This window comes from Poromitra crassiceps (assembly GCF_964638095.1).
Source record: "Poromitra crassiceps genome assembly, chromosome: 3".
NCBI lineage: Eukaryota > Metazoa > Chordata > Actinopteri > Beryciformes > Melamphaidae > Poromitra > Poromitra crassiceps.
Genome location: NC_139625.1, coordinates 80,963,063 through 80,975,888, shown reverse-complemented (window position 1 = coordinate 80,975,888; position 12,826 = coordinate 80,963,063). Strand labels below are relative to the sequence as shown.

General features: G+C 44.4%; 1 long non-coding RNA gene across 1 annotated transcript; it reads left to right on the top strand.

Annotated features, from left to right (window-relative positions):
- The first annotated feature begins 3,442 nt into the window (after positions 1 to 3,442).
- On the top strand, positions 3,443 to 10,908 carry LOC310773595. The gene is made up of 4 exons (XR_014552544.1): positions 3,443 to 3,549; positions 7,063 to 7,155; positions 7,969 to 8,065; positions 10,692 to 10,908. It is a non-coding gene; the product is annotated as an uncharacterized lncRNA (long non-coding RNA).
- The last annotated feature ends 1,918 nt before the right edge of the window (positions 10,909 to 12,826 follow it).

The window sequence follows — 12,826 nt, the reverse complement described above, 5'->3', positions numbered from 1 at the left end:
ATTTCAACTAACACAAGCCCCAACATTGACATCATTTCTTTCCTCTTTTCCCATTCATTTAAATTCAACCCATCATTTCAATTAACATTCCCCTCACAACATTCCCCAACAATTCCCCACACATTTCAACCACCACCGTTTCCATCCCCCCTTTCACAGCTTCTGTCCCACCTGAAGCACTCTTGTCCCTCTCAACCCCCAATGGGGTTAGTCCTTCCCAGGGTGACTCTTTTCAGCCCCTTTTCTGTGCTCTACAGTCCTCACACGCACTGCAGTATCTCCGCACGTCCTCCTTTTGTTTGCCCCAGTAGAAATGTCCACGGAGGAGGCTGAGTGTCTCTTCGGGCCCACGATCACCGTATGGGCCCTCATGCACCCCCTTCAGTGCCAATTCTCGCAGGCAACCGGGTACAACCAATCAATCAATCAAACCTTTATTTAACCAGAAAATAAAAACCCATTGAGACCGAGGTCTCTTTTTCAAGGGTGATCTGGCCAAGAAGGCAAAAGCACGTTTCACGTCGTACAAAATACACAAGTACAAATACATATACAAAAATTTCTGTCATTTGACCACCATCAACTGAAAATTGAGAAAATTTAAGACAAATAGAAATGATCTAAAAGACCAATGCAATAAAACAGTACAATCAAAAGCATGCCTCATCAACATGAGAGACAGCTAGTAAAAAGTCAAGAAGAAGAGTGCTACACCTCAAAGCAGGAACAGCAGGTGGCAAGGACCTCAACTAGTTTTTGTTTAAAACTATATAAAGAGACCAGAGAGGCAAGTTTAAGGCGGGTTTGAAGGTCATTCCAAGACCAAGGGCCAAAGTAAAAAAGAGATCTCCTGCTTACATCAGTCCGCGCGGGTGGCACTCTAAAGCGCACCCAAGCGCTGGATCTGAGATTCACAGAACTCTGAATCAGTACGAACTTAGAGCAGATGTAGGGTGGAAGCTTGCCAAGAATAGCCTTATAAATAAAGATGTACCAGTGTTGCAACCTGCGTGTAGCAAGTGAGGACCAAGCAACCAAAGAGTAGAGCGTGCAGTGGTGCGTCCTATATGCTGAGTTAGTAATAAATCTCAGAGCAGCATGGTAGAGAGGGTCAAGCTTAGCCAGGGCAGTGGGACAAGCAAATCTATAAACTGTGTCACCATAGTCCAGCTGTGACAGAAATAAGGCCGTAACCAGCTGTTGGCGGGAGGAGGGAGAAAAACACGCTTTTACTCTATAAAAGAAACCAATTGTGAATTTGAGTTTCTTGACTAGAACCCACTGGGTCCCGCTTTTCCCGTGCCCCTTTCTCTCCAAAACCCCATCTCCACTCAGATGCAGGTCCGAAAACATGTTCCACAGTCCTCTCGTGGCACCGGAAAACATGTGAATCTCCTCCACTGGGGGCCGGCGTCCGGCCGCCACCCACGCATACACCGGACCGATATCCGCATCCTCCATCTGTCTGCGTCTCCACTCACCCCCGTTGACATGCGTGATGTTCCTGTCCTCGTCTGTCGGCTCCACCTCTTGCACTCGCTCGTCCTCCCGTCCCGCTCCCCCAGGGGGCGGCGTGTTGAGGGCAGCAGGGCGATCACCACCGGCGTCGATCTCCACCTCGGCTTTCTGCGCAGCAACCGTGGGGTGTGTGTAGCGGCTTGGTTGGGCCGGCTCCTCCGGCGTTGACCCCTCTCGCTCACCCGGGGACACGAGCGTCGCTCCCCCGACTGTAACAGCTCTGCAGATGCTGGCTGTTCAACACGATCCCCGCTCTCCTGATTGTCTCGTCACTGATAATGATGTCCCCCTCTACCGGCTGGTATGCAGAGCAGCTAGCCTGGGCCGGCTCAAACGTCACTCTCCTGCCCTGAATAACCGGCTCTGCACTGCTCTGCTGCCCCGCTGCCTGTTGCTCCGGCTGCATGTCTCCCCCACTCCCCAAAGTCTCAGTGCACTCTCTGGCCAAGTGCTCCGGTGAACGGCACGTCCAACAGAGTCTCACCTGCCCGCCGCCTGCACGTCTCTCTTCTCCCGCTGTCCTCCGGTCTCCGACAGCCTCTTGACACTCCCTGGCCAGGTGTCCCATCGTTCCACATAACCAGCAGGCTCCCGGCCTTTCCCAGTACCGTCGCGCCGCGTACCTGGTCTTTCCCCCGGGACCGCTGCGACACCACCTCGCTAGATGGCCCGGTTCCCCGCATGTCCAACACAGTCTCTTTTGCGGCTCCTCCGGCCGTTCTCCCCGCTGCATTACCTCTGTGCTCATCAAATCCACCCGCTGCATGACTTCCCGCAGTGCCCGCATCACCTCCACTGCCCAGGCAGGAGTCGCTTCCACCAGCCGTCTGACTTCTTTCAACACACGGGCTTCCATGCCTGCCAGCATCGAGCTGATCCCCGTCATCAGCTCCTCTTTCCTCCCGTTCACCGATGGCCATTCTCCGCCGCGCACCATCGCACGTGGTGCTCTTAGCAGCTAGCAGTTAGCAGTTAGCACCCCTGGTAGCTAACCTACTACTTTCTCTCTAAAAAAAAAAAAAAAAAAATACTAACCTAAACTAAACTTGTACCACTGTTCCTTCAAAAGTTGTAGTTGTTATAGACTGTGTTGCATAGTTGATTGCTCTATTGCTGACAAAAATGTGATATTGTAAGTCGCTTTGGATAAAAGCGTCTGCCAAAAGCCGTATCACACACAGTCTCTTTTGCCGTTCCTTCTCACCCTCTCCCCTCTCGACCGAATCAGAGGCGTTACCGCTTTACTTGCTGACACCAGTGTAACGAATCAGGTATTCGTCCAAGGAACCGGAGACTTGAAGTTGGTACAGGCTTTTATTCTTGGCTTCACAATTAGCTCCTAGCGGTAGCTTCGCTGCTAGCTATACACACGGCCGGTCAGCTCTCTCTCATAGCTTGACTGACCATGCCTCAGACAGGATGGTCACATACACACCCTTCCCCCTAGGAACAACCCCCACACATCAGTTCCTAGCTAAACACGGAAACACCACATTACACGCCAAAACCCCGGATCGCTACAGTATTTTGCGCGGGGGGGGTGGCACCACAAAACAATTACGCTTAGGGCACCCAAATGGCCAGCAGCGGCCCTGATGTAGCCTACAGTATGTGATTAAATTGTTTACTTTCAGTAGTGAGTGGGAGGGGAGCACGGAAATGCCCTTCAGTACAGGAACTGGGTGGGATTCTCTCTAGAGTATTCTTGAAGTCTTGCGTGTGGAGAACATATGTGGAGAAGGAGTCAGTAGGCCTATATTTAGTCAAAATCTACTGTAACATCGAGAGGAGAGAGAGGGGGGGGATAGAGACTGAGCGAGAGAGAGGGGGAGACATTGCACGTGCGCCAATAGGCTTCATTAACGTCATAGTATAAAGTCTTGTGCTGCTTCACACTGCTGTCATCTCCTGAGAACCTATGGGTTGTTAAGATGTTACTTCTTTCACACATAGCCTAACCTTTTGTTTTTTCTCTCAAAAATGGGCAATGGAAAAGCTAGAACTTTCTGTACAAAGGCATGAACAAAAGAGGTAAGTTATAAGCTTTTATTGGGTATGGGTTTTTTTTCAACTACTAATAATAATGTCACCAATGGCGATTAGGTGACCACACACAATTTAAAACTAAGCTACCTAAGATGATTAGGGTCACTTGCGTTTTTTGTTTAAAATATTGTACAAAAATATGATTTTCACAAGGTACAAGGAGGAGAGGAATGCAGTAGTTTACACTGATTTTCACATGTTAGATTACATGTTTTATGTATGTATGTATGTATGTATGTATGTATGTATGTATGTATGTATGTAGCCTATGTATGTAGGCTACATGCATGTCTGTCTGACTGTATGTATGAATAACTACATTTAAAAATTGATAACTATATAGTTAGGTTATTGTATACTATGTATGGGATAGTGTATATATGACAACAATTATTGTCATATATATACATAATTGTTCATTATTACTATAGTGTATATATGACTAGTGTTTTATCAGTAGGCCTATGTGTGTATATATACATGTAGGCTATGTGTATATTTATATACTATGTGTTGTTATACAAGTAGCCTATATATATAATAATGTAGTATTGTGGAAAAGGGGTGGGAGTTAATAAGTTATACTTCTTCTCACTCCTTTTCAAATACGTCTACGTTTCTTACTCCTTCATCTTTATTTCATAATACTATTTCAATCGACTTGTTAACGTGTAATTTTGAAGGCCCCGTATATTGTCGCTGTAATAAATGGAGTGCATTTATATAGCGCATTTATCCAAAGCGCTTTACAATCAGTAGGTACATTCACCCATTCATACACCGATGGTGGCAGGTTACCTCCTGAGCTACAGCCGCTGTTTTGTTTACATGTTTATACATATTCAAAATAAACATGACAAACAAACAAACAAACTGTAAAAAACAAAAAAAAAACAAAAAAGAAAACGTCCGGCTATGTCGTGACGTGCCCGGAAGTGACGAAAAAAATAAGTATAGGCTACTGTACGATCCGGAAGATGGCCACGATTTTGTTTGGTAAACAAGTATGTAAACTAGACTAAGGTTGTGCGATGTCAGCCAAATCATCATGATGGTTCCACACTGAACCATCACGATGGACGATGGCATCGTCGTATATTACTGGCTGTATCTAATGGAGAGTATTAACTCGAGTGTGTAGCCGCTCTGTCCTTAAGTAGATAGCTAGCTTGCATCCGTGCGAGTAGCATCTTGCCTTTATTCTGTTAGCATATTCTGCTTAGGCTACCGCCGTGTAGCTTGCATACGTTCACCCCAGCTGGGGTAACATTTGAATCTGAGGCTGTTAACTCGATTGTGTTGCCGCTCTCAGTAGATGGCTAGCTTGCATCTGTGCGAATAGCATCAACTAGCTTCTCCTCGGCCGAGTTTTTCCGGTGCCGCATCTATGTGCCGACAGGTCACAATGCCGATAGCCCACAAGCAGAACCAGCTGAGCGAGGCGGTGTGCAGCGTGTCGGTGGAGCTAACCTCTCCCAGCCCCCACGCCAAACCTAACCTCCCCCAGACCCTAACCCAAAACCTAAGCTCTCCCACCCCCCACGCCTAAACCTAGGTCGGCATTGCGGGTGGTCGGCATAGCGGGTGGACACCGTTTTTCCTAGAGTGACTATAAGCTTGGCTCGCGCTTGTCTCTCTTGCTTACGATAGCTGTGCGAGTGGTTTCCCGCTTGTTCTCTTAACAGGTGGTGTTGACTTTGTTACGTTAATATATCATAATAACGAGATAGAGAGTGAGGTTGCTATTAAGTGTTTTACTTGCCGCTTGTAGGTAGTACAGGTTATGCCTGTCACTGTATGATGTCACTTCCGTATATTCAACAACATGCCATCTCATTGGCTACGGCATCTACAGCCTTATAGTATAGGTGATTACCATTAACTTACACCACAGCCTTCCCTTTGGGTCAGGCTATTAGCCACTTTCATTACCGTTGCACGTGCATGTTCGCTAGCCTCCGGGTGGCTTACTGCCTAGCTTCTTCACGCTAGTTTCCTAGCTTTCTTACGGTACTCCCGCTAACCGGGTACAGCCTGCGGGAGCTTGCTGCTAGTTAGCTTGCTGTTCTCGTGCTATGAGCATCTGCTTGTCACATGGGAATTGAGGGTAGGCTCGTGGGGGGGCTCCCTCTGGTCTCGCACTTCATGAAGGGAGCGTGTAGGTTGCGTGTAGATAAATTAATAAGGCAGAGGGCCGTAACAGAGCCCTTGGACTCCGTCGATTTGAAGTTTCTGTCTTTGAAAACCACGCTGCTGCTGGCCTTGTCATCAGGAAAGAGGGTTGGTGTCCTGATTGCCCTCTCGGTGCAGCAGTCCTGTATGGTTTTCGCGGATGATGGGCGCAGGGTTACGTTGCGACCTAACCCGGCTTATCAACCTAAGAATATAAATGCCAGCTTTAGGTCTATGGTCAATAGACATGTCAGCATTCTGTCCCCCGCCGTTCATGTCCCGTAAGGGCGCTCTTGGCCTACGTGGCCAGAACGCGCTCATTACGCACTTCAAACCAGTTGTTGATCTGTTTCGGGCAGAGGGCCCAGGGTGGACCCCTTTCCAAGGATCGCTTATCGATTGCTTTGGCATACTCTACCGCGGGTAAGGTACCCCTGGAGGGTATCAAGGTGCATTCTACGCGGGGCGTTGCGACGTCTTCCGCATTATTGCGCGATGTATCGGTGGAGGACATATGCGCTGAGGCCTCATGGTCCTCTCATTCTCATAACACGTTTGTTAGGTACTACGGTCTTGACGTGTCCGGTTCGCGTTTCGCACATGCGGTACTGTAAATGGCGAGAAGGTAATGTCGTTGCCGCTCCAAATGCCACACGGTTGGGCATGGGCGATTCGCCATGCGTCCGTTGTTCACCGTAGCACAACCCTAACGATTTTGGTGGTCAAAGGTCAAAGATCGAGGTCACTGTGACCTCTCGAATGCCATTTTCAAGCTTGTTAACACGATATCTCAGGAATGCCTTGACGGAATTTCATCAAATTTGCCTCAAACATCGACTTGGACTCAAGGATAAACTGATTAGACTTTGATGGTTAAAGGTCAAAGTTCAAAGTCACTGTGACCTCACACACCCAATTTCCAAGCTCTGTAACGCAACATCTCAGGAGCGCCTTGACAGAATTTCTTCCAATTTGCCTCAAATGGCGATTTCGACTCAAGAATGAACTAATGGCGGAAGCATAAATCCGCAGTGCGGTCGTTCTAGTTTATTATTAAAACTGCACAATTTTAATTGGAACAGATAATTAATCACGATGATCCGATGTAGAAGGCTCAGAGGTCGATGGAGGGTCGGCCCATCACGATGGTCAATGCCATCGTCCATCGTGCCAACCCTACCGTGCACCCAATTTTCTTTTTTTGCATGTACACATGTACATTCACATGTACAAACAGCAATATTAACAAGGGGCGGGGGGGACTGCAGGGTATAGGAGAACTCAAAAGTGGAGGGCATAACTTTTAAAAATTTTATGTTTCTGCAGCTGAAGCTTTCGATCGAGTGTGTTGATGACGCTGTTGGAACATCTGGAGTCATGGTTTGTGGGAAGCAGACATTTTCATTCGACTTCCAACAGGTGAGTTTTCCACCAGCACATAAGTACATATTCAATAATTGAAATAAACTGATTTCATATTGTGTATAATTTTTCCTTTATTTTGCGTTACAGTGCACAAAATTATTATTATATACAGTGCATAAAATTATTGAGAGAGAGAGAGAGAGAGAGAGAGAGAGAGGGAGAGAGAGAACTTCCTGCTTCAGCACTGTACCAGAGATTTTCATCCGCCATTTATTTTCCCATAGACTTTTCGTAAAATGCTTATAAAATAGTTGTACTTCGTTGAACCAAACGGAAATGTGTATGGTTAAATAAATGGCAGATGAAAATCTCTGGTACAGTGCTGAAGCAGGAAGTAGGCGGTCACTTTGCCTCTCTCTCTCTCTCTCTCTCTCTCTCTCTCTCTCTCTCTCTCTATATATATATATATACTGTATATGTATGTGAATATATACATGTGTATATATATGTATATATTTTATTTTTTTGCCTCTCTCTCTCTCTCTCTCTCTCTATATATATGTATATATATATATATATATATATATATATATATATATATATATATATATATATATATATATATATATATATATATATATACATACAGTATATATATATATATATATACAGTATAATATATACAGTATATATATATGCATATATATATGTTTTATTTATTTGCCTCTCACTGTTAAAATAAACCTGTTAAAATTATTGAGCGTTCATTTCTTTGTCAGTGGGTAAAGTTACAAAATCCAGAATCCAAATCAGCAAGGGAAAATAATCATTCTGTGCACTGGTATGTTTTGTTTCTTGCATGAGCAGCGTGCCAATGAGGCATGTGATGATGGACAGACTCCAATGGACGTTGACGAGCCAATCATCCCTGAGATACCCATGGACGTCAATTAGAAGTACAATGGTGAGGATAGTCAGGGATCCACAGGCCCAAAAGCTCAAGAAAATGGGTTGAACCTGACATGGCATGCTATACTTTTTGTTTTAGTTCTTTCTATTCATTTGGACATTAAGGTCCACTGAATGAGAGGTCTGCTCTGCCGGAAACCTCGGGAAAAAAAAGTTGTGGCCATTTTTGTATATGAAGCCTTTATTTTTTGACCGAAAAATGTGAAAGAGTTCTTTTTTCCTCAAAGTCCTCAGTGGATTGCGTAGGCTGTCAATAAATTCATCCCAGGTACACAGAACATGTGTGTTGACAACACCAAGTTAAGAAATACACTTACAAAACCTTTCCAAATTATTTATAGCCATTTTCTATTACAAAAAAGCACTAGTTTTTTAAATTTTCTCCATTATTTTCATCTTTACTTTGTTAGTAAGCAATTATATCCTGAAATATGACATCAGCCAATGTGTCATTCTTTTCAGCAGATATTATAGTCATTCCACACTAAAGATTATTAAAATCAACCCAAAATCAATGGATCTGTGGTGATTTTATTACCTTTATGCTCAAAATTCCTCAACATGTTTTTAGTTTTAACAAAACCCTGTACCCCAAAGACAATACTTGTAACACAAGAAATTCAAAACAACAAAATTATTTTAATCACAAAATGTACACTGGATGACAAGCCAACAAAACCATTATTGTTATACAGCTTTGGATAGATTGTGACCAGTATCTAGAAAACATTAAATTAAACATTAGCTGAACAAAGTTATTGAACACAACACATAAAAAAAAGAAAAAAAAAAGACTGGCAACAAGGTCTATAATATAACATAAAATTAACTTTGCAATGAACAAAATAACTCAATCACTGTCACTGTCTTCAAGTGTGAGTTCAATCCTTGAACATTTGTTGGGGTCCCCAGTGCAGAGACATGCGATGACACACTTGACATTGGCTCTCGCACAAGAGCATCCTCGGGCACATATGCTTTTCTTGCAATGACAGTATTTGGTGCGTTTGAATTCTGCAGGTTTTGTCTCCTTCAGCATCATGGTTGCCATCAGCAATACCACTGACAAGCTCTCTGCCGAAGTCAGTGGCAACAGGGTAGGTTGGTTGAGACATGTGTGCTCGCTTGCATACAGCCAACTGATGCAGGGCTCGGCGAAGGTGTAACTGGAAGGCATCTTCGGTAGGTGGAAGGCAACACATGTCTCCTTTGATATTGCCAAAGAGATGGGCTCACAGTGCATCCAAATTACCACTGAAGTCACTCCTCTCATACAGTGACACCATGTACCGCCTAGCCGCTGTCACAACATCTTTTTTAACGTCCAGGCTTTCCCCTGGGTTACCATATCTGCACAGGGGCAGAAGGTCTTCCAGGTGATCAACGGCAGTTTTGTAGGTGCGCTTTTTCCCTCTTCTGTAGAGATAGCTCACTGTGTCACATCAGTATGTAGGTGCTGAGGAGCATGGAGGAAAGATCTGCAGCTTGAACATCATTGTTCACTGCCAGGGTGTTTGCAATTGCATGTGCAGGTAGGTAGATATCCATCTTCTTTACCCACAGCTCCTGCAGGCCATCCATGCAATGTAGTATATGCACATCATGATCACGTCTGTGTCAGTAGCCACCACTACAGCCCGTTTGTGGTGCAGATGTTGTAATGAGTACGCAATGTGGGCAAACATCCTGGTATCTGCCTCCTTAATGCTTCTCACAGGATAGTTCTGGAAGCTCAACCTGACAATCTGCTTTTAACAGAACAGTGCGACCAGGATCACGGAAAATTACATGGATGGCCTGCAGGAACTGTGGGTAAAGAAGATGCAATCGCAGACGCCCTGGCAGTGAACTATGATGTTCAAGCTGCAGATCTTTCTTGCATGCTCCTCAGCACCTACATACTGATGTGACACAGTGAGCTATCTCTACAGAAGAGGAAAAAAGCGCACCTACAAAACTGCCGTTGATCACCTGGAAGACCTTCTGCCCCTGTGCAGATATGGTAACCCTGGGGAAAGCCTGGATGTTAAAAAAGATGTTGTGACAGCGGCTAGGCGGTACATGGTGTCACTGTATGAGAGGAGTGACTTCAGTGGTAATTTGGATGCACTGTGAGCCCATCTCTTTGGCAATATCAAAGGAGACATGTGTTGCCTTCCACCTACCGAAGATGCCTTCCAGTTACACCTTCGCCGAGCCCTGCATCAGTTGGCTGTATGCAAGCGAGCACACATGTCTCAACCAACCTACCCTGTTGCCACTGACTTCGGCAGAGAGCTTGTCAGTGGTAAGCTGATGGCAACCATGATGCTGAAGGAGGCAAAACCTGCAGAATTCAAACGCACCAAATACTGTCACTGCAAGAAAGGCATGTGTGCCCGAGGATGCTCTTGTGCGAGAGCCAATGTCAAGTGTGTCATCGCATGTCTCTGTACTGAGGACCCCAACAAATGTTCAAGGATTGAACTCACACTTGAAGATAGTGACAGGGATTGAGTTATTTTGTTCATTGCAAAGGTAATTTTATGTTATATTATAGACCTTGTTGCCAGTCTTTTTTCTTTCTTTTTTTAATGTGTTGTGTTCAATAATTTTAACCTTGTAACCTTGTGCCTCAACAGCCTCAACGCTGTTGAGGATGTGGGGTGCTCGCCGTCTGGGGTTTCGGCCCCTTTGGATAGCCGCCGTATCCCTTCTCGGCCACCACTGCAAATCCCTCGCGGGCAGGGGGTCGCGGGAAGGGGACCGCTTTGTGGGGGAGACACAGGTTCAGCGCCTCTCCCTGCTGCCTCCTCATGTCACTCGTTGGTTGCATCGCCGTGACAGCTTCGCCAAACAAACCCCCATAGCCTTGGTTGGGTTGTAGGGTGAGTTCACTTTGTCCATGTCTGACAGGCTGGAGACTTAGTTCCTGGAGCTGTGCGCATGTGCACAAAGCGACACACCACTGGGGTGCGTTCACACGCAACAACAGAACACATTCAAACAAGACATTCACATACAAAACACAGAAAATGGTGGTATTTTGGTTAAATTCATAAGTGAACCAGATTAAACCCGTTACATATACACACATCCTTTATTTAAGTAGTCACATTAAGATGAAATCCACATTTACGTCAGAATCTGACCGTCTTAGCTAGGTCTCACTTGTAAACGTGGATTTCATCTTATCAGATAGCAGCATCAAAACACATGACATCAAGTCACAACAACAACACTTTGTATATTTTAGAAATACTTTATTAGATGATCACTTTTAGATGACTACATTATGTTAGCCATCTACAGACTATCAGTAGACCATCAGTAACTAACAACAGATGTAAGATTCTGGATGCCGTTCTGTTGACAGTCACTGCCTTAGCTTTTTCCTGTGCAACACTTTAAAATGAATCTTGTTATTGTTTGAAAGGCATGGCCAGAGGTTTGCCTTCTGGACTGAAGAGGCTAGTAGACACCTGCTCCAGGGAAGACTTCTGCCAGTATACAGAGTGCCAAGAGGGAGTGGCATCACTGAGAATGTTCCAGACCACAACATGCTGTGATGGACCGCAGTGCAGATGAAAAGACACTGGTGGACTTCATTGTGCAGACAGTCACTTGGGATTTAAGCTCCATGTTCCAATTGGAAACAATAAATGTAGCCGATCTTGTTTAAGAAAGAAATCTCTTGTCTTTGTAGAGCGGTGGAAGAAGGGTATTTGGTCTATTACACACATCATGGATGACAGGCAATTTATAATGTTATAATGAATATTGTTTTTCCTCTATTTTTTATTTGTTCCTTTCCTATTATTTCTTAATAGTTTAGTTGTAATTCCCTTATGTGATTTTCTTGTAGGCCTACTGTTGACAGCTCGCTATGTTGTATTGAGTATAGTGTCCACTGTGAGATCATGGATTTGGAAGCAAAAAGTAGAAATAGGACTGAGGGATGCAGGGCAGAGTACTGGACACAAGCAAGTGAACCGGTCCATCATGTCCTCTGCAAAAGCAAACCCCACTGCTTCCCTTTTTATGCCCATGCATGAACGGACAATGAAGTGTTTTCCTTCAGAATGTCTGCTATAGCGCCTTTAAAAACATTTATTACAACAAGAAAAAACATTCAGCAATTAAATTCAATTGTATAAAGAGAATAAAAGACAAACCTCCATCATATTGCTGGTGGACAACACTTACTGGCCCATATCCCATATTAAAATAAAAGGCCGATATTGTCACACGGAAATCGTCATATTAAGTATGATGTCATACCACGTCGACTTTACCAATACCTTGTCTAAAATATTACAATGAAAACATGAAATGTACCAGAAGTATCTGTGCAAGTAAACAGAATTAAGACTTTTCTTTTTATCTCTAATGTCTGAGAGAGTTTCTCTTTGTTTCTTTCAAAATCTCTTAAGTATAATCCTGCTTCTATGGTATAATGCAGGGGTTCTTAACCTAACTTTAGGCCCACTTGTGATTGTTAAAACAGTTCCGAGGGCCACCTTCCCAGATAAATGAAAGACAGAGGGAAAAACGTAATTGAAATTATGCATTTTAATTGGAAGGTTTTGATCTATATAATTCTTGAGCACATTTAGATATAAAAATAAATAGATAACTAGCTGTCAGCACACTTTTCTTTTCTTTTTATTCATATATTTGGCAATACCACTGCCTCCGTGGCCCACTACAAGGTGCTCTGAGGCCCACCAGCCCACCAATCCCCAATGGTACAGTTTCTAAATTGCATGGACATTCA